Below are 23,424 nucleotides of genomic sequence, written 5' to 3'. Positions count from 1 at the left end.
GTTAGTGGGAATAAGCTGCAGAAGTGCAAGAGAGCAGTGATGTGCTGTTGGCGGCCTCAACCCGATTAACTCCGTTGGCTGGGCTTGGGGTGTTGTTCGGTCAGTAGCATTGTGTGCTGTTGTGCAAATCTATGAGTGGTTTGTTTTGTTGTTGCAGTTTAGTGAAGTTTGTGCAGATTGTTGTGTTACAGGCTTGTGGTTGTATTTGGTTAGAGTTTGAGAGGTCTATGCAGAGGGGTGATATTGTTAATGGATTGGTTAATTGGCATTGCTGTTTTGAAGCGAGGTGCTAAACTTCATATTCTCTCCAGGTGGGGTACGCGAGCATCTCTGCATCTCCATCCAGATCTGGGACCGAACGACACTCACAGTCCCTTCCACACATGATGCCCACTCACATTCATAACTTTGTCCAAGTTCTGCCACGGCCACCTCTGTCCAACCTGTCTGTATGCGGGGCAAGCAGACCATTTGTGAATCCATCCAAATCTGGCCTGGATGGCATTCCCAATCCAGTCGGTACGCGGCATCGTTTAGCCAACGCTACTCGGTCCATATGTGGCAGTGGTCGGCATTTAGTGGGGGACCCTTAAAGCAAAATAACATATCATTGTGGACACCGTAATTGACATTACACGTAAAGTGAATTCTATTAAAAAAACCAAGATTTTATGTGAAGAGCATATTCAACCCCCAAGAAAAATAACTCACTGGCATGGACGTGACACTGTCCTAAAAAGAACCAATTGGGATGGATGCGGTACTGACATCAGATTTTCCGTGCCCCTGATTTACTTTGGGATGATTTTAGCAATCATACACTCCAATAGGATATCTTCTCCTGTTTGGTCATTGTCAATGTTCGACAACTTGTAGCTTAGGTACCAAATGAAGCCACCATCCCTTGACGAATTGTAGAAATTACTGAGTTTTCTCTAACCATATTGATATTGTGTAATTCTATTTTCACGTTAGTACCGGATTGTCATTCGACTATCTGGTGTCTGTTTTACTGATTTTGTATTTATGTTTGAGATATGTTTCAATTGCACATTGTATTAATGACTTACTTCAAAATAATGAAACATACTGCACTTCAAATAAAAGACTTGGGGCTTGATTTACAAAAACGTTTTAACAATCGAAAGTCCCATTGAATTTTATTTTTGTAAATCAGGCCCTTGGTATTCATTATCAGTCACTAGTATGAGATATTCGTTAACACTAGCCTAATATTGGCTCATGATTGAATCCCTGATGCTTCACATATGATGTGACCAAAATAAACTCTGAAAACATGATTTTCAATAGGGACAACCCTGTGTATGACATGTATCTCCCAGTTCCTGTGTGAGCAAGGTTAATTTACCTATTGTATTACACCCTCCACACAATTCTGGCCAAGAAAAAAAGACAGTGTGTTTCTCAAAACTTGAAATGTATTTTAAAGAATAGAGCCAACTTCAACTAAAGTTGTCTCCAGCTTTACCAAGGAAATACCTACAATGCTATATATGTATATATGAACCATTTGTCAACTTAACACATTTTCCCTGCCTAGATGAGTCTCACTACAGGTTCTCATGCAAGCATTAATTTCCAATCAAAATTCTATATGCATATTATACTCTAAAAGGTACTCGGAATGTTAAATGCACTTCTCTTATAATTGCTTCTATCTAGGCAACACAATTTCTTTCAATGATAACAGTACTGCTCTCCGGCCAGTGTAGGCATATATCTCAAAATGCTTAATTTTCTCCAGTATCAAAACAAGTATGGTATCGAAGTATGGTTACTTAAAGAAACAGTACTTTAAAACATATTTATTTATTTATTGCATTTATTAAGCGCTCTAAACACGGAGGCATCACTGCGCTGGTTACAGCATTGAACAGCAGGTGAAACAGTATAACTTTGAGAACATAAATAGCAGTAAATGGCTCAGACAAGGGTCAAGCCCTGGGAGAACAGCAAAGTCTTTAGATTTTTTCAGAAGGCCAAGTAATATTGCTCTGGTCTAAGTGTCAAGGGAAGAGAGTTCCAGTTCTTAGAAGCAATCACCGGGAAGCTTTAAGGCGGTAGGGGGTGGTGGTAATTGGGCAGTAGTTGGTTGGGTTCGCCAGGGCAAGTATAGTTTTATTTTGCTGGGGAAGGACCCATGCATCCTTTAGGCTGATTGGCACTGAGCAAGTGGAGAACGAGCCGTTGATTAGGGTAGTAATGATGGGGTGCAGAGGGTAAGCATAGTCCTTGATGATATTGGCTGGGCAGATATCCCCTTGACAGTGGGACGGTTCTAAGGCCCTGAATGATATCGATAATCTTAATTTTTGAGACTGGTTTGAAGTTAAATTTTGTCATGGAACTGTCGAGGCCTTACCCATTTATTATCACCTAAGGGACCAATGGACCACACAGCCATGTACCGCTGCTTATGTCGACAAGAGACATTGGCTAGGGATAACTTGTTTCTTGATGGCTTCAAGGTCTATCAGGCCTTTGCCAAGAGAGGAGAAAGAGGCCGACCCTATGGGGGATTACTAATAGGGGTAACAAATGCCTTGAACTCCAGGCGAATTAATTTGCTTCAGGAAGATAATATAATAGCAGTTGAAATAGAGTATTTATGCAAGGGAAGCTGTGAAAGATTTCTGTTAGTGAACCTCTATAATCCCCCTGGGGCAGTACTGAGAGATACTATCCAGGATGCCTTGCATGATCTCTTGGCAAACTGGTGGATGTTCCAAAAGAATGTAGCAGTATGCATTTGTCAATCTGGAAAAGTGAATACCCTTCATTTGAATGACAGACGTAACTTGATGGCCGTAGGCCAACCGTTTTATGCACCGAATTATAGAAATACAGACTGTTATGCTTGACCAACAAGCGGCCATTTTAAACGTAGCAAGAATCGCCATTTTGCTTGTTAACCATTGCTCATTGCTTTCTGTCTAAAACTGCTTTGCAGCTTGCAATTCTTGCGAATTCTGCTTACTCTGCTCAACTGTTAACATTGTTGTCTGAATATGAAAGGGCAAGGTCGCGGGACTGAGGAGTTTGTTGAAACTCCTCATGAGTAGCCCAGAAAGGAATGCCCACGCTCCCTCTCTGTAGCCTTGAGGGAGAGCTACAGGGCATTTAATCATTTCACAGCTGCCAGGCAGTCTCGTACTGTGGTAGAATATGTTAGAATAAAACTGCTAAAGGCTTGAATTATGCTCTTCTTACGGCCCCCCTTCGCAAAACCCTTTAGAGCGTGTCGGCTCTCAGGACACGATTAGTACCTCATAGATAGCAAAGCTTGGAATGTGGCTCTTCCCCCGTGTGCAGCTTGCTTCCAAGAACAGAACCACCGTGTTCTGTTCAACAACTAAAAGATGCCTACGCACTTTCTAATTGCACATTGTTACTAGAATAGACATCGAAAGTGTCATAATTGTCATACCCGTCGGAAATGTCCATCGTCATCCCGAGTTCAAAGAAACTTAATAAAGAAGGGTGTTAAACATGACATAGCTGATTGTATGATATGCATTTTGTATATATGTAACTGATGTACGTAATTCGCTCTCTTGCGTCCCTCGAGGTCTAGGAAACTCACGTCGCGGGGCGTGAGACCACAGTTGGCCAATTGGGACTATTTTTGCTTGCAATAAACCCTAGCATTGGGAATTTGAACCTTGTGTCTGGCGCATCTTTTCGTGTATGGTTATTGCCTTGTTTCCATATAGCGAGGGACCCCTAGGGGCCCCCTTCACATTGTTGGCGATTTCAACTGCCATATGGTGGGCGTGGGGGGGAGAGTAAACAAAGTAAAACTAAAATCTAATTGTGTGATGGTCCATGGAAAGTCTGACATTGAGGGATTGGGATGGTCACAATATTTTGAAAATTGTGAGTTTGAAATGATCAATGGAAGAACGAGTAGTGACCACTCGGGCAGACACACATGGAGAAGTGGTACAAAGGTTAGCATACTAGACTACATGTTTGTCTGCCCAACAATGGTGCAGCACGTCGAAGACATGACCATTGTATTTAATAAGTGGAGTGATCATGTCACCTTAGCATGCACATTTTCTGTTTCAGTTGGGAACAAGGATTCTGGAGTTATAGGAAACATAAATGTAAATCATGCAGGTACAAGAATTTGTTGGGCAGATAAGGATGTGCAGTTAGCGAAGCAGGCACTGTCACTGCATGAATACCCTGATTTCTCGGAATTCCACTTGATGTCAATAAATGCGATTGAAAATTGGATCTCTGCATTTGCGGGTAAACATGCAATCACCCCAGTTAAAGCCATGATCTGTGAATGGGGGAAACAACCTCCCTTTGACAGACAGATATGAGACGCTAAGAGAGAAATGAGGGCCGAGCTCCGGCAGGCCAAGAAACTCTGCATGCCTTTAGGGTCTTATCTGATGACGATCAGAAAAATGAAGAATAGATATCGTGCTATGATTAAGGCCAAGAGAAGTGATGAACGAATTAGATCTTGGCAAAAGCAAGTCCAGACCATTTGCTCCAAAAGGTCTCGGGATATCTGGATGCTTCTTAGTGAGGAAAGGGGGTCTAAGACAGGACAGTTAATAAACCCTATTTGTAAAGCAGAATTGGTAAGGTTCCTTGAACATCATAATGCTACTACCTCCCCAGAGGAAACTATACCAATGGGGAAGGTTCCACTTAAGGCCACTATTGATATTTCACACGCTATACTTTTGACTGAGATCAAATTATTGAAATCTTCTAGAGCTCCTGGGCCCAATGGACTGGCCAACATTGTTATGAAATCCCAGCCTTAGCCGAAGGTAAAATCCCGTACACCTGGCAAACGATGATTTTAATCCCGGTATTTAAAAAGGGAAACCGCCTTCATCCAAATAATTACAGTCTGCTTTCTATGCTTGACACGACAGGAAAGTTATTTGCTTCTCTAATTCTTAAAAAATTGCAGGTATGGGTGGACCAGACTAACATCCTCTTGAAGTTCCAAAGTGGATTAAGAAAGGGATATTCCTCTGCACATAACCTTTTAGTTATGGACATTATGTGAACTAGAGCTCGGAAAAGTGGGTATCCTCCTCTATATGCAATGTACATTGATTTTAAGGCCGCATTTGATGCCATCCCAATATCCAAACTGTGACGGAAGCTAAAGTTGATGGGTTGTCCCGATAACCTCCTCTTTTACCTCAGACTGTTACATCATAACACCACCGTGAGATTGAAGCTGGATCAGGAAGGTCATATGACTGAAGAAATCCCGCAGACTAGAGGGGTCAAACAGGGGTGCGTTACTGCCCCATGGGTGTAAAATCTATGTGTCCACAACATACCTGCAGTAATATCTTTAGCTAACAATTGTCCTCCTAGTATCAGCAAAACTCCTTGTTTGGTTTTAGCTTATGCAGACGACCTAGTTATATTTGATCACACCATCAGTGGGCTACGTCGATCTGCTCTTGCACTCTGGGAGCATTCCGAAAGAAATGGTCTTACTATTAATTTGGAGAAAACTCAAGCCATAAGATATACCAGTAAAAAAAACGGCACGCGTTAAATTACTCGTTGGTAATGTTTCAATTTTGTGTGCACCGTCCTATAGATATCTTGGAATTGATTTTGAACCTAGTGGTAATTTTAACATATGTAAGCAAAATCGCGCCATCAAAGCAGCACAGCTTACTGCATTGTTTAAAAGTTTTACTATAAAGCAGGGAGGCTACACACTGTGGGGAACCGCCAACTTTATATTCAAGTATTTTTCCCCATGATGATATATGTCCTGGAAGCGTTAAGTCAAATTGACCTGGACTGGCTGCAGGTGATTGAGAGGAAATTCTGGCAGAGGATTTTAGGCCTCCTAGCTTGTATTCCTATGGCCCTCATAAGGCTTGAACTAGGATTGATCTCCCTTACGGCACGTTTAATGAAAAAGATGGCTGGGCTATATCTAAAAATGACTTGTGGATTAGATAACGCACTACTTACTACAGTCCACCAAGAATTGAGTAAAGAAAGTACCACCTGCCCATTGAACAGACATATGGACATTTTTTTTAAAGAGATAGGTTGGTACCAGCGAGCAGGGTACTACTCAGAGATAATGCTGAATGCCTTAGCGAGAAGGGTAGAACTATGGGACTGGCTGGAGAATTTCGAACATCTCCAAAGGTTAAAAAAGTATCAATTTATACAGCATATGCTTTTTACATTTAAGAGCCCGCAGAAATACCTGAACTTATGTCCTTCTAAGAGACTACGAAGATTCATTCTTCTTCTAAGGTTGGAACAGCTCTCCACTAAAGTAAACAAAGGGGTGATAGATAAAGTCCCATTGGTACACAGGTATTGCCATCTTTGCAACATCCAGGATATCCTTGAGACAGCCAAACATGTGCTGACTGAATGCCACACCATGGCGGAGGTAATTAAAAACCATGTTGGCAAATATGTACATAACAAGGATATGATGGGGGAGAGTCCCTTTTGGATATACCACAGACTAAACCTGAAAAAACGTAACTGGTAAAAAGGATAACCAAACCGAAAAGACATGGACATCCCTGACCGGGGAGAGTAAAGCCCACGGCAGCTGATCGGGTGATACCGGATAGACAGGAACACAGGCGGCACGCACGGAGACTGAGTCAACTAACCCAGACAATCCCACCAACACTTTCACCCGCCCCTTGATTTAATTACCGCCAGTTACCACATTGGTGTGGAATTATCGAGATATTGACAATCTCCCCAATACCTGAGAGGTTGTCTTTGGCAGATGCACTGGCCACTAGAGTCTAAATGGAGGATAAGGGGAGCTAAGAGAGAGCATGTTAGAGGCGGGGACTAGAGGAGTATGGAACCTGTATGCCAGTCAGACCCAGATCAGGACAGAGCCGCAACCGGGGAGCCTACGCAAGCCGAGCGCTTCAATTCAGGATAGAGACGCAAACTAACCAACCCTACTAACAATTTCCCTTTCTGCATACACCTCTCAAACTCCAAACCAAACACAACCAAAACCTACAGCACAACAAACCACACAAACTTCACTACATTGCAACAACAAAACAAAAACACACATAGCCTTGCACAACAGTACACGACGACTACCGGCCGCAACACCCCAGGCCCAGCCAACGGACCCACCGGGCTGAGGCCGCCAACAGCACATCACTGTTCTCTTGCACTTTTCCTGCTTCGTCCAGAGCGCCAAGGGACCACTACAGTGCCCAGTACAAATGTCCTTTAACATTAACATAACATATATTGTACTAATGCTGAGAATATGTGTTTGTTAACTGCCCTCTACAATATCTGATTGAAGGTAGAAACAAAACTGGGTATATCATTGTAAGCATTGGGGGCATCTCCAACCTATGAATAGACCATTAAGAGATTTCCGAAGCTACCCCTGTATTATTTATAAAATACTCTGCAGGGTGTGTAGAATCTAATACTGTAATGTGGTATGTTGAAAATATACAAAGATGTGATATAAATTGTAGATAGAACATGAAGTGATTAAGTTTTATCTTGAATTTAAACAATGGTGGAATTGTGATTGTCATATTACCATAGTTTTGGTCGGTATTGTATGTTTTGTATTTGTTTTTGCTTTCACCATTTATTGTATATTTTATATTGTACATATTGTTAGATTTTTGTACTCTTCTATATTTGTTATTATGTGTAAAGTTTATTATGTAAACTAAACCACATTAAAGAATGTTATTTTTTTAAAGAAGTTAAATAGAGATTCATTTTGAGTGGAGGCCGGAGGCCCAGTTGCACAGGACTTTGGAAAGACACAGCTGAAGGTGTTTTTTTATTAGGATCTTTTTCTGAAGCATATTAATTTGATCTAGCAGGGCATTTCGAATACTGGAGCACCAGATGCTGTCCTTGGTGCAGTTGGTTGGAGGAGGCGCAGGAGATTCAAGCACGCGCAGGATTGCAAAAAGCTCACTGGAGCTCGATGTTGTGTTAGTGATTTTTGTTCAACTTAATTCACCTATATAAGTGTGGGGTTGTGAATGCATTGGCTATGTGCAGATCATGTAGGCAATAACAGAAAAATAAAAGTTTTGTACATCAACATATATGGTGCGATGCGGATGTCATTACGATTAAACACGTGGGTTAACCCTTCATTACATTTTCAGAACAATTAAAATTGTATCCTAAAAGGGGAAAACTCTTGGAGCTCACCCTCTCGGAAGAGTGGAATGGAGATGACAATTGACAAATCTGCCTCACTTGCAGGGCCTGTGGGAAGGTTTATGAAACGTCATGCAAAGAGGCTTTTTAGTACCCCCTCACTTAAAATGGGGCCAGATTTCATATTTTACGGCTATCTCACCTCACCTGGAGCCATAAGGCCCCGTCCATTAAGATTTTCGGTAATGCCATACTCTTTGGATGCCGATACATGCTTGCAATTATCAGTGCAGCTGAAATGCGTCTTTCAGAGACAGCCTAAGCAGTAAGGAGATCAGAATAAAAACTTCTCACTCAGATCTTTCAGAGAGTTCATAGCTGTCAGGTTGTCCCGTGTCATGAGTGACAGCTTCATCCAGTACAGCGTGTAGTTTCACCTTCTCACTGAAAATATGGGCATTCAATGGTCAAAAGTAGGACCAAGAGAAGGCATGACCCTTGTCATTGGGCTACTTGGCAGCAATGAGTGTTTCAGCATTGTGCAAACATGCAAACGTGCCACTACTCATTCAAGAAATGCAAATCCAAGCTGTTTTTCTTTGTATTATGGGACAAGGTCCACCGAGGGGAAAGCATGCTGAATAAAATGCGGGTAATATCGGCACTGACATTTTTCCAGACTGGAGAAACATAAGTTTGCCAGTAGGGGCAGTGAACTATCAGCCGGTCTGACTTGCTGGGAATTCAGGCCCCTACCAGCAAATAATTGCCTGAATCACCGGCACTGGTACTGCCAGTTCAATCCCATTCCATTGAATACTATGGGACTCCATGGAATGGGAACTGACCGGTAATAGCGGTTTATTGGGCAGCAAAGACGATAAGGCAGTTTTGCTGTTATCCCGCCAGGTGGGATACCAGCAAAACTGTAATGATGGGCATATTCCTGGATTGAAAGTGGGAAAAAGTGAACCTACAAGTAACAGAAGAATCCAGGACTCGAGGCGAATCTGCTGCAGAAAGACATGGCATGTGTGATTTGCGTCTGCGCGTGATGGCCTTGATCTTCTGAGCCTGTTTCCTGTATAGTGTATTTATCATTGAAGCCCCTTAGCTTGATTGCTTCAGTGCTACTAGCAGGGAGGGGCTGCTTCTTTATGAGTCCTGCTGTAGATGCGATCAATGGGATGCTAATGCAATGCAAAGCTGCCTACAATCTGTGCGATCTGCACATCAGCATTCAAGGTCTCGGGGTAATTGACCTTCACTCTTCTGAACGTCTCCTGCTAATTTTACAGAGGTGCTTTTAATCAAACTAATGACACAGCCAGGACACCCTGCAGCTCGCTTTATACGAGCGCTGGATGCAAAGCCTTTGACGTTGACCCTCAGTGATCCATTGCTAAATCTAATCAATGTGTAGCCTGCAGGTAAGTGACAAGAAATGGAAATAAATATGTCGAGTGCGCCCTGAGGCTGCTCTTTTGAAAGCCATGCATCCACATCTGGGCGCATTCATAGGCTTCCAGTGCACACGTGGAAAGGCATGCAAGCCAATCACATTCATGTCCTTCCAGCGAGGCCATTGTTTATTAAGACATGTATTAAATGTCGTCCAAAATCACCAAAGGGAAATGTACCCAGCTGTACAAAAGAATTCTCTTTACTTTTCACAAAATTCCAACTTATAGTTTAATGATCTTCCCAGTGTGAGATGCTGGTACTGTTGGTTTAAGTCGACATTAATTGCATGTGCATGCATGTATGAGTGTGTTTGAGCATATGTGACTGAGTTATGTGGCATTCAATTATGAGCGAGGTAGCAATACATGCTGACCTCCTGAGGCTAAGAGGACCAAATCTTCAAAGTCAGAAATGCAAAGGCAGCCATTTTAAAATAAGTGAAAACTGCTTGCAGTAACTTATCCGTACTTGCTGTCGAGTCCCTGGCATCCAATTTTAAACATTTGCAAGCTGGAGTGGAAGCAGTTGAGCCCAAGCAGTTGAAATCACCTTTTATCTTAACCTTTAGTAAAAGCCTTGCAAAAAAGAAAACTCAACCGGCAAACTACACTTTGCAAACACCGTTTACTAACAGATTCCTATGGAATCTGCCTGCTCTTTAGCAGACTCTAATCCGATTTAGATTCCATAGGAATCCTTTCTATGCTTGCATGAAAATTGTGATGCAACTGTAAAAGTATGTGCTAATTCAAAATGGTAGAGGAAAGCATGGTAGAGCAGTCTAGATGGCATAGAGACCCAAGCTACTCCTTAATGATGAGGCCCAAAAAGGCTGCCCCTTTTGAGGCGGGACCAAGCCTGATTTGCATACGGTCTTTCCCCCTTTTGTAATGGCTTGGCAGGCGTATCACGATGGTCTGGAGTGTTGCCCAGAACAATTCCAGAGGGAAGCAGACAAAAAATATGCTGGAGTGGGAAATTGATGCATAAAAGCATTATATTTTTCATTCATGCCTCCATTTCCTGCACGGCCCATTACAAAATGGCCCCCAGAACTTTGAGACAGTGACACGATTGGTGTTACAATAAGGCACTTTTAGATGATTGCCTAGTAAGCCTGAATGAACCCCGCACAATGTCACTCACGAATATTTGCAGGTCTCCAAATTTTTCAGCGAATACTTCTTTGGTGTCGAAACAACTCCCACACCCTTCCTAAAGCACCTGTGTGCCCCCCATGCTCCCCCCATCCAGCGACTTGTGAACCTGCCACCCACAGCACTCTAAACACTAACCCCTATCAGGAAAATAAACAGTCTGCATTGACCCTGCCTGCTTCTACTGATAGAACACACCCCATCGAGAGCTGCCAGTGTGGCCCCATAACCTACGTGACAACTTGCCTCCAGGCCCAAATAAATGTATATTCCCAGGTTGATTTAAAAAAAAATGTAAAGGTATGCCCGTGTTACAAGCACAGTTACACACCACCCAAATGAGTTGCTGTGTGTTCACATCTTACGCAATCTTTAAAGACGAGTTTAACCACATTTTCACTGGTTAACTGGAAAGAAAATCTAGATACAAGAATGTAAATGTTATTGGCGGTAAGCTCCAGAGGCCAATTTACCTCCAAGCAGCACTTTCTGTGCCCTTGTCACAGAGATAAGCAGAGTCTAATTGGCTTGGCAGCAGATACATGCCTTTCAAAATATGTCGAATGGCAGTTACATGCCTTTCAAACTCTGTCGAATGGCCACTTTGAACCCTAACAAACTACCTATGGCTCCGATACAGCACTACAGACAAGCAACCCACCGAATTCCTTACCTCGTGAGGGTGGGAACAGCCAACCCAAGTTCCTAGCACATATACTACTGACTGCATCCTAGCAGACCCCATTCCAACCAGCAAATGTTAGTCCAGTGCAATTTTTCTTTACATTCTGGGACTTGTAGTACTGGATTTTTACTATGGAAACCCATGGTATAAAGTCAAAAAAGGAAAACAGGACTGGACTAGTATGGAACAGGGCATGCATGCTTGGGTGTGACAAATGTAGCCATTCCTGGCAAATTGTAGCACACACCTTTTTGCATACACACAAACGAAAAATGCAAAACTAGAATTAGCAATGACACAAAGTACTGTTAGCAAGAACAATCTGGCCTGGCTGAAGGTGTTACTTCTAGGTCATATTTTTTCAAAAAACCTTTATATTTAAACTTCTTTTTTAAATAAAAAATAAAGAGTTAATCATACAATCGTTTCAAAAGCAGAGTCAAAAACAAATGAACCACCCACTATTAGCACAAATTAAATAATCAAACACACACCTAATGTGGCACTTAAGCAAACACTTTACTCAACCATTCCAATCTCACACATCCAAATTCATCCACAATCAATAATAAAATTACACAAAAGAACACATGATTTGCAATGTAGAATTTCATATACACATCTTGAATCCTGAGCCAGGGTTTCCCATCAATTTTTTAGGACCCTGTAGTCAACCAGTCCCAGCTGTTTTTCGACGTATACGTTTTTGATAAACGTCTTCATCAGGGGAAAGCAAAGCACTAAAATGCAAAGATGCAAAGAAAACTTTCTTGATGGCATATATCTATCGTATTATTTTTTTGAAACAGCAATTTAATCCAACCATAGCCAATGTATTGTGGTTCAAACAGGCCCATGGGGGGTCAGGTGGCAGGACTAACAACGACCAGGAAAATCCCAACATCCGTTGATATGCACTGTGTTAACCTGAAGCCAGCAACTGCCTCTCGGTATTAAGGGCAGTGACCTGTCATGTGTGGGATAGCTGTTTACAGCAGTCATCCCAACAGGCGCACCCCATTCAGAAGGTTTGGGTATTTGGTTTGGCGGCGACCAAAAGTCTGTTCTCGCCACAGTTTCAAGGGAGACCTGCCACTTTAATCAGGAAGCACAGAGAGATCAATTAACCAGAGAGACCCTTTGATCCACAACAGACAGGAAGATGGGTGGGACTTTGTATTACATGTTTTCACCCCTTTACCTTTTCTGTTCCAAAGTAGTCTAGTTATGACCTCATGCATACAGGAGATTGTTGGGGGGGACCCAGGATTAGTTTATTAAAGTAGGCTTAGCCTACACCAATCACTATCACCCATTTGGCCTCAAAAAAGGTTTGAAACCCTTTTTTGGGCAGATCATCTGAAGACTTCACAAGGAGGACAAGAAGAACACATTTGCACCCTGGCTGAAGGTACAGTCTTCCTTACAGCTTCCATCAGAGAAGGAAGGTGAGGATTTCCGGAGAGGGAAGCAAGATCTCTCCCCTAAACATAACCCAGGGAACAGACGCAGATGCTGAATCCAGAGGAACCTCCAGCAGCTGCAGAACCAGTAGCCATGCCAGCACAAAACGGACTCAGGTAGGCTCTGCAAGCAAGCTTGTTAGGTGGGAAGTGCCAGAGAGTCTCTGAACCAAACCAAACTTTACTGACTACCCTCCTGACAGTATCTAGAGTGCATTCCTTTTCATTCTTGGAATTGTCTGTCCTCTGCATCCATTTACAGGGTGGGTTGTATGTTGTAGTGTTCTAGAACTGTCTGTTGAATAATAATAAAGTAGACATTTTTATACAACCTTGACTGGAGAGTCCCTTTTATCATTGGGTAATAATTGTATTTTCGTTGTGTTGCAACTAACCAATGAGCCACAACCTTGTGGAGATAAGCCTGACGTTCCGTCCACGTCCATGCTGGTGAGATAGCGGGTAGAGCGCTCACTTTGACATCTGTGCATAGCCTGCCAATGCAGGTTTGAATCCTGGCACAGCCAAACTCAGCCCTTCAGCCTTCCAAGGTCGATACATGTGCACCATACACCGTGGGTAATAATAAGCAGTGCTCAGATGCCTCAGGGTTCAGAGCACTATATAAATGCAAAATTATTATAATCATTATTATTTCCAAAATTGAACAAGGAGATTTATAATTTGCTTGTGTTTCCAATTTGTTTGGATCCCTTCTGGTGTACCAGTGGTGTGGGGCTGATTGATGGTTTAGAAACCGATATTCATCCCTGGATCACTGTGGGGCTCTGCTGTGTCCTAGAGATGGGGACTGAGCAAAGTAATTGGATGGATCCTGTGATGTGTAGAATGGGAGTGGTAAGCATTCCCTAGAGAGTGTAAAACATACTGGTGTGATTATAAGAGTGTAGAAGTAGCATGGCCATGAGGTGGAATAAGTATTACTTATGGTGATCTTAGCCTGGGGAACCTACTGAGAATCGTGGTGAAAAGACCTGGCTCGGAAGTAATAACGAATAAATGTGCAATTATTTTACTCTCGGTACCGCATGTCTTCAGGAACACTGTGACTCCTGAGTGAGTTCCCAAAAGGATCCCAAAAACTTCTGGTAATAGAGAATGTGGTAGGGTAGTCATGCCTGAGGATTATTATAATGTGAAAGATTGTGCCCAAATGTCATGGATTGGGACGAAATGGTAGCAGACATTGCAAGAGCAGTGCGAATCACTTGCATGGGACTGACTGGTTTGGCATTTCTTAAGGGTGTTGCCTATTGTAGCAGAGTGTGTGGCTCAGTGGAATAATGCATCCACTACAGGAGTCTGAGTTTCGCCTCATGGTAACAGGTTCGGATCCCGGCAGGTCTAATCAGCTCTTTATCCTTGCAATGTAGATAGAATGAGTACCAATAAGTTGGGTAACAATAAACATCTGTTATCGGTCAGTAGTGCCACAATGCCCCTGTGGAGGTGAACGTGTGCTCTACACATACACCTATTATGTTATTGTACCGCTCCTTATTCAAGCTGAGACTGGCTGCGAGGATGAACCTCAGGGAAATAGGTGGTTGGCAAAATAGATGAGGATGATACCCGATCGCTGAAGCCATGGAGCTCTGACTGAAGAATGAGGTTGCAATCAGAAGTAGCCTCAAGGCATGACACAAGTGGGGGCCCAATATTGTGTCAGAGGCATACATATATGCTAATCTGCAACCAAGCCAGGGGCCTTCTTAGCATCTGGATTCATCCTCACAACCTCAAGTTTCGAGATGGTGTGTGTTAAAGGCTGTGTAAGGGGTGGTCGACCTGAGGAGGCCTAACAAGGCGGCAACACACGTTGGGTCGCTGATAGTAGTCTTTTTCAGAGGAGAATTGTCTAGCATTTTGGTGCTGGATTGCCCTTATGAGTGGGACCAGGCTGATATGCAAATGAATATTTCTCCTCTGTGAGGGGTGCATTGAGCTAACCATGGTGTTAGACTCGCCTAAGTAGGAGAAATTCCATAGATCAGGGTATTTTACCCATGTTTGTTCTCAATAGAGGGGCTCTCACACTCCTTGTTTAACCTTTAAATTACAGGCTCTGTTAATGTTAGGCCTCCTCAGTGATTTCTACTGGTAATATTAGGGATCAAGAAAGGAATCAAGAAACCTGCTAATGACATTCAAATGGTCCATTGTCTGGAAGCTGCGATGATCAAGATGAAAAAGTACTCAAGAATCTGTTTTTTTTTCTAAATTCACCAAATCTATGAAGGTGGCCTGCACATTCTTTGGTGTTAGTGTGCCGGCTCAAAAGATTCACACGCATCCCCCATAAGTAATATGTGTATTCATTTATTTGTAGGGTGCCAGCACACATGTGGGTTCAGGGGGCGCAATTTACCATGATGGTGCTTGAATTGCCTATAATGGTGAAAAGACAAAAACAAAGAAATATTCATTCAGAGTACAGCAGCAATTCATACTATTGCTCTGCCAAATGAAACAATCTTTGGCAAAGGCAACTGTTTTGACTTTTGTACAGGCATTGGGAAGACACTGCCATGTGACTGACACAATTCTAGTATAGAGATCATTTGCCAGCCATTACCCCTTTTGGCAAGGGTACCATCATTGCGATCTACTCACATCATTCAGTACATTACATGGTGAAGAGAGGGTCCCTGGTATGCCCCTCCTCATCCCTGTGATAATGACGGCCGGAAGAGTTAAAAACGCATGTAGCAACTCACTATTCTGACAGCCCCCAGGAGGGCCAGTGAGATCCACATATGCAGACAGATACCCTCTTAGACAGCCATTCAAACCTTATCCAGCAAATGTATTTTTGGACACAGGTGCCTCAACACTGGTCATGGACCCTAATGCCTCGATGGATGATGTGGACTAATGCCGAGAAACCAATGCGCTGATGCCATTAGTAACACCACGGCATAGCTACATTACTCACGAAGTACACACGCAGCCATGCACATAGTTAAATGAACATACATGTGAACACACAAAGAACATGCTTACACAGTTCTGTAGATAGAGGACAGATACATATACATACTGTCAAAAGCATTTATTAATTTTCTCATTAGCCAAGTGCAGAAAATCTAAACTCAAGGCAACGATGAGATGCAGAAAAGCTAAACTCAAGGCAACAATGAGATGCAGAGCAAGCTTGCAGATGCTTATGGCAACTAACCCTATGGAACTACACAAGCAGATAAGGAGCCTGGACCAAACATGACTAACGTAACAGACCGATTGCAGGGACATCTGATAAACTATTGCCACATATGCAGATTGCAACAAATGACAATGGGTCTCATTCTAAGTGTGCCGGTCTGTAAACAACGGTGGCAGTAAGCTTAACAGCACCATTGTTTCTTTACCGGCACACTACAACTCTACAGGCGGGTGCCCATCCGCCTGGCAGGTCAGATAATGCCAGATCAATAATGCTATTATACATTATACATAGATGTTCTGTGCATGCTTCACCACTCAAAACATTCAATTGACAGTAAGGACTAAGTAGCACAGTTAGTGTCTGCCGGACTGTTTAAATATAACATAGATAATTGATCTCTTCATTAATCACTGACGGGTTCAAACAACCACATTTATCAATCCAAAAGGTTTTTCTGTTGTCCAGTCGTGAATTTATGTCTTAATGAGGGTTAGATGTTCGCACTACCTCAAGGATCTGAAATCTTATCTGTGATAGATTGTGTTTCTTCTCACACCAATGTCTTGCCACTGCTGAATTCATGTTTGCATTACGTATACATGTGCGGTGTTCATTCCACCTAGTTTTTGCCATTCTCTTTGATTCACCTTCATAATGTAGGCCCGAGGGGCATTTGATCAAATAAATCACTTTGGTACTGTTGCATGTATAATAATCCTTTAATTTGATCTTTTGGCCTGTGTGTGAGTGGCTAATAATATCTCCTTTAATGACAAAATTTCAGTTAACACAATGCAAGCACGGGTACATTCCCGTTTTTGATGAAATTGGACTTATCTTTGGTGGTCTGGGGGATACAAGTTCATCACGAACATTTCTACTTCTCTGATATGCGAATACAGTCGGTTCCCTAAAAAGATGTTGTACTCTTACATCACAAGTAAGTATGGACCAGTTTTTCTGAATGATCTTCTTAATTTGCTGGCTCTGAAGTGAGTATTTAGAGACATATAGATGCTGTGTAGCTTCCTTAATCTTCTTGTTTGTAGTTAACAATGTTTCGCGATTCAAGGGATCCACTCTCTTTGTAGCTTTCCAAATGTCACTTTCCGTGTATCCATGTGACAAGAATTTATTACACATCTCTGTGTATTCTCTTTGATAATCAGCCGGGTCACTCATTATTCTTTTGATTTGTAACAATTGACTAAATGGAAGATTCTGAATCAGGTTTGGCTGATGAAAACTCAATCGATGTAATACATTATTTCTATCTGTCTGTTTACAGTATAGCGTTGTTTTGAATCCGCTCTAAACCATCTTTATCTGTACGTCCAAAAAATGAATCTGGGTGGTAGAGAATTCATAAATGAACTGTATACGAGAGTCAATAGAATTCAAGTATTCAAAGAATTTGAGTAGTTCCTCAATTGTACCAGTCCAAGTACCAAAGATATCATCTATGAACCTGGTCCATAATCGTATCTTCTGCTTCCATTGTGCCTTTGTGAGAACATGGTCAGTTTCGAACTTGAACATACAGCAGTTTGCATATGTGGGGCCATGGGTGCACCCATGGCGGTTCCTGAAACTTGAAGAACAAATTGATCTTTAAACTGAAAATAAGAATTCTCTGCAATGAATTGAAGAAGTGCAAGGATAAAAGATGTATGTGCTCTGATGTCTGGTGAGTTCAAAAGTATCCATTCAATCGCCTCCTGCTCTTGATCATGTGGAATTGACGTGTAGAGGCTTTTCACATCGATAGTAAACAAGATGAAATCCTTATCAAAAGTAATACTTTCTAACGTTTTGAGAAAATTAGTAATATCCTTGATGTAAGTATGTGTCTGCTGATTCAGGGGTTGTAGAAAAAAGTCTATATATTTACCTAATGATTGTAGAATGCTATTTATACCAGCCACTATTGGTCTTCCTGGTGGCCGTACCGCATCTTTATGAACCTTAGGAATCATATTAAAGTTTGGAATACGTGGATGTTGATTAAGCAGAAATGTACATGTATTGTGATTAATCCATTTGAGATCCATAGCCTTAAGGAGAAGCACTTCCAAATTGTGTTGAATTTCTACTGTTGGATCTCTATCTACAACAGCATACACATCCGTATCTCTCAGCTGTCTCAAACACTCTGCTTCATAATCAGTTGTATTCTGAATCACCAAGGACCCGCCCTTATCAGCTGGGCGAATGCTGTTCTCCTTGGTACTATACAAGTTCTTGATGAGCTTCAATTCATGTGGTTTCAAATTTTTGTGCGTAGGGTCTTTAAAGTTCAGCTTTTCAAGATCTATAGTTACCTTTCTTTGAAAGATTTCAACTGATGGTGCTGTTGTTGGTGGGATAAAGTGACTTTTAGGCTTGAATTCTTGATAATCACATTCATCATCTTTGGGTAAACTGTGAGCGGGTTTTCACAGTTCGGCTGGTGGCATTGCCTTAAGAAAGCTAACATACGGTAGGCTTACTTTAACACAACCATAAACAGGGCTACCTGCTAATTAACGAGAATGGTAATTCACACGTCCCAACCTCTGCTTTCACAGCAGGGACGGGGCGGGAGGTGTCTGGATAGATGCCACGCCCATGGGCGGTTAGGATACAGGCGTCCTCAGCAGACACCATAGTTACTGCTCTTAAGCAGCTGTTAGAACGCTGCATGTGCGTTCTTTACTTCAGTATGGCTTTTTGAGAATATACGACACAGTAAGAGAGGAACCCTTTTACATATTCTCACAGTACGTGAAGGATAATCAGGAGCAAGGCATTGACCATGCTTTCATTGTATTTTTCGCAGTGCATTCCAATTAAGTTCGGTAAACAGTGGAGTACGTTCAGTCACTCATTAAGCACGAGTGGAAATACGTGTGAGGGTTGAAGTAAGCCAATTTCTGTTATCTAACAATTTTTTATGCACTATGATGAGCAGCTTGTGAATTCCTACGATCCGTTAGTGAATTACATTATTTCATTCTTTTGGGACATGAGTTTAAACTTCTATAGTTTTATGCGAGTTTAACAGTTGTGAATCGTCTTCACAAGGTACTGACTCGTTTTTTACAACAAAGTCAGGCAAAGATAGTGATTAACGAAATTGTTTGAATTCAATTACCTTTTTTTTCTTTTTTTCTTTTTTTTTTTTTAACTATATTTCCACACCACAACCCGGTATGTATATATGTATTGTTGCTATGACTTTTGAAATACCTGAATTCAACATGTATTCATTTGGTTACCTTCCTGTTTGTTAATTTTGGAAAACTATGTGTTCTTGATAATGTAAATACCAATGGCCAAATAGAGAGTACAGCCCTGACGAAGGAGACATTAGTCTCCGAAATGCATTGGCAATAAATCTCTCAGTCACAAAAATTCAGACAAAGAGGCTCGCATTATTCTTGAACAGCACATTATAACGTGATAAGGAGTCTGTGCATACAAGCAGGAATGGTAGATCACCTGGCTATGGAACCAATAGTCATAAGACTCATAATTAATGTTATTTGAAGTTAATTCAAGTAGCTCATTAACCTCGGAAGAGGTATCATTTCCGAGCGACTGCTTAGATGTGTGTGTGTGACACCCATCTTCCTTCCTGAACATATATATTGGGCTCAGGTGTCTCTGGGCTTTATACAATCAGCGCCTAAGATATTTTGGTCAATATTTTTTCACATTTTTACAAGTGGCATTTTTGGGATATTAATTGTAGGTGGTTCCTACCTTTTCCGTATTTTGTTTGTTTTTTAATTACTTTTTTTATTTTTTGAGCTAACACACAACCCATTAGCCAAAACTAAATGCACAGAAGGGTCAGAAAAGATATGTTAGTACATCACACATCCCCCTGTTCCTGTTTGAACACTTACAGTGGAATGGTTGCCTCTATCATGCATTGGAAGAAGCACCCTGCATACAAATGTGGGCAGGGATTGCCCATGCCTGGCAATACCGTCTCCACTTACCAATCTGCTCAATTGTCCAGAAGGATTTACAAATGGGATCAAAATGTGTGCACTGGTGAGGTGCACTTTCTGAGGTCCTCTTTCCATCCCACCCATATCTATCTAACCAGATGAAGGGGTGAGCACGCATACGTCTTCACTTGCTTCAGGAAAGCTTTGGCAGTCTGGGTGAAGTGTCCATGGGATGTCAATAACCTCTGGATGGCATAAACCAGAGCACAAGCACACTGGACAGGAAAGGCAGGTAATGCATTATTTCACAAACGTTGGGGACATTAAGAACATCCTCAGATCACAAAATGTGCGTGAAAATGGCTCATTTGCAGTCTTGCAATGAATGCTGTTGCCGGTGTATAGCCGGTGAGGTAGCTCACTGTTATTAGGTTAATACATTTGATTAAGAAAACGGGTGTGCAAACTTTAAATTCCAGAATTGTGTCTCTGCATAAAAGACTCATGGTAGCGAAAGGGGTACCATAAACTCTTCCCCTGTGCAAGACACATAGGGCACGATTAATGGAAATGTGGGCATAAATTCTGCAAGGGCAGCGTGCCAAGAAGGACACTGTGCAAACCCGCATGCAGAATAAAAATTGCATGCCCAACGTATTCATGGAGTTTACTGCGCAAAGTAACCATAATCGCAAGTCATGGCTGGTACGCCCCGACAAGCCCACACGCAAAGCATAAACAGCCAGAACAGCTACTTTGGCATGCTCCCCGGATGCGAATACATGCACCCTTCAAACAGTGCGTGGGGTCCCCCGCAAGCAATCCTGCATCTCGGGGACCCTGCGCAGGGTCCTCCCTAACTGTTGCCAGCAGACCAACAACATGCATATGAAAAATCATAACTCGGTCTAAGCTAGGAAAATCTGCTGGCAAGCCCTCGAAAACCATTCCTGCACACCGCTACTCTGCTTACGTGCACCCCCAAGTTAGATCAGAACCCTTGTTGCGTACATGCACCCCTAGATCCGACATGCAACCCACCTCCGCGCTGCAAATCCTATGAGCAAGTATACTTATGCCTGCATTCGTGTGGCGTAGTGATCAAGGGATTTGTGTGGCCATTCCTATGGTGTGAGCCTGCACAGGTGTTTCCATGAATATGTGTCGTTAGGCGCAAATGTGGATGTGTGCGATACTGCCTGCGTGCCGTCCCTCGTAACTCCCACTTTTTCCCATGTTCTTCCTCATTTTCTGAGTTCCGGACCCTTCCCAGCCATCTGCGCAAGCCATGCCCACGCTCGGCATGGTGTCTCGCGCACAGCGCTCGAAGGCTCGCACAGACATTCTGGACCTGCGTGAACTCCAAGCATGTCCCAAGAAAGTCCTGAGCAGTCAGTTCCATGAATCGACAAATGCCGATTTGCGCACAATTTGGCGAGCAAGTACCCTATTTCCCACGCAAATAATTCCATCAATCGGGCCCTTAGAGCCTGATTCACAGAAATGTTTTATAATGGCACAATCCCATAGGAAAATGCTCTGTCAATCGGGCCCTGAATATATTATTTGATGATGGATGTTAGCAGCTGGACGCAAGGAGACCAAAAAACCAAGTACCCACAGGTAGGACATATATATTGATCCAAAGGGAAAACAATCCCACTTCATTGTGCTACATATATGCAGCGTGGTGAGTTCCTTTAAGTTCAAATGCTGACAAATCCCCATGTGATGAGTCATGTGTGTCTATTTGGATTGACTACAATAGCCAGATAGTGTATCTGGGAAGGAAAGCAAAAAAAAAAGTTTAAAAAGAGGAGAAATCGAACAATTCAGAATAGGGAAATTATAAATTGTAAAAAAACAAAAATGAGAATTTTCTGGGAGTTATATGTATTTAGTTTTTGTTGCAACTAACATCTGCTTTTCTACAGTACTCTGAAGTCTCAGGCAGGCAGCAGTAGCAAATACCAAGAAGGAACATGAAATGCATTAAATTCGCCATACATTTGCAACTTAATCTCTGGGGAGATAGTTCATCATTCCTCTTTCAATCAAAACAAACACACGTAGTGTCCCACAAAAGAATGACCTATATCGTCTTCCTTTGCTACTTGTTCTTCCCCGTGCCAGCCAAAAAGTGTATTCTAATCCCTGACAACATCGAACAACGGCAATTTCCTTCCAACACTTTCCTTTCTTTCATCCCTTTTTTTGTTGTTGTTTAAGTAAATGAGATTCTGCAATGGCAAAGGCTGTGTGCTCTGTATAATCATTCCAATTGGCTTTACAAAGGGCGTCTAAACTCTGAGTTACAAAGGGGAGGGATGAGAAACAAGGGCTGTTTAAGACGCACACTGTTCAGAAAGCAATCGCTGCCCAGGACAGGGAATTCAAATTGCATTCGTCAGATCACGTGGGGGCAAGGGACACCAATGGATTTTTTGGCAACCGCAAATCTCCTTTATCGACCCCCATTATTGGTCTGCCCTGGCAGAAGCGAGACAAGCTGTGTCAGCTATTGCAAAGAGGAAGGTTGTCCCGGATTTAGGAGCAGCCAGCAGGGTACATGCAGCTCGGACAGGCAGGGTGTGTGACCTTTGCAGAGAAGGCCCATGCTCATCTTCTATTCTAATAGTCTTATGTAGCTTCTGTACTTACTATACACGTGGAGCAAACGTGTATGCCTTTGCACTAATGTGCACACCCGCAATGGATTGTTCAGTGGCTAACAACTGAGCATGAACTCCCAGCATGCAGCTGTGACAAGTGTGTGTGTTAGTTGAAATAGCATATTCCAGTTTTACTCTACACACTGCATTGTGCGCATTGCACTTAAAAGGCCAAGATAATGTTTTTGTTTTATTAATTAGGCATTTATTGAGCGGGAATTTAGCTCGGGGAAGCCACAGCACACATGAGAAAACATCGAGGGAAGTACATGGTGAGGGAAGTAGGATGCAAAGGATCAGCACAAGGGAGGGAGGAGCTAACATCGGGGGAGGGAGAGGGCAGGCTAGGGATCAACACAAGGGAGGGAGGAGCCAACAGCGGGGGAGGGAGAGGGCAGGCTAGGGATCAACACAAGGGAGGGAGGAGCCAACAGCGGGGTAGGGAGAGGGCAGGCTAGGGATCAACACAAGGGAGGGAGGAGCCAACAGCGGGGGAGGGAGAGGGCAGGCTAGGGATCAACACAAGGGAGGGAGGAGCCAACAGCGGGGTAGGGAGAGGGCAGGCTAGGGATCAACACAAGGGAGGGAGGAGCCAACAGCGGGGGAGGGAGAGGGCAGTCTAGGGATCAACACAAGGGAGGGAGGAGCCAACAGCGGGGTAGGGAGAGGGCAGGCTAGGGATCAAC

This window comes from Ambystoma mexicanum, chromosome 1q (genome assembly GCF_040938575.1).
Source record: "Ambystoma mexicanum isolate Mex_15411 chromosome 1q, UKY_AmexF1_1, whole genome shotgun sequence".
NCBI lineage: Eukaryota > Metazoa > Chordata > Amphibia > Caudata > Ambystomatidae > Ambystoma > Ambystoma mexicanum.
This window is presented reverse-complemented; position numbering follows the sequence as displayed.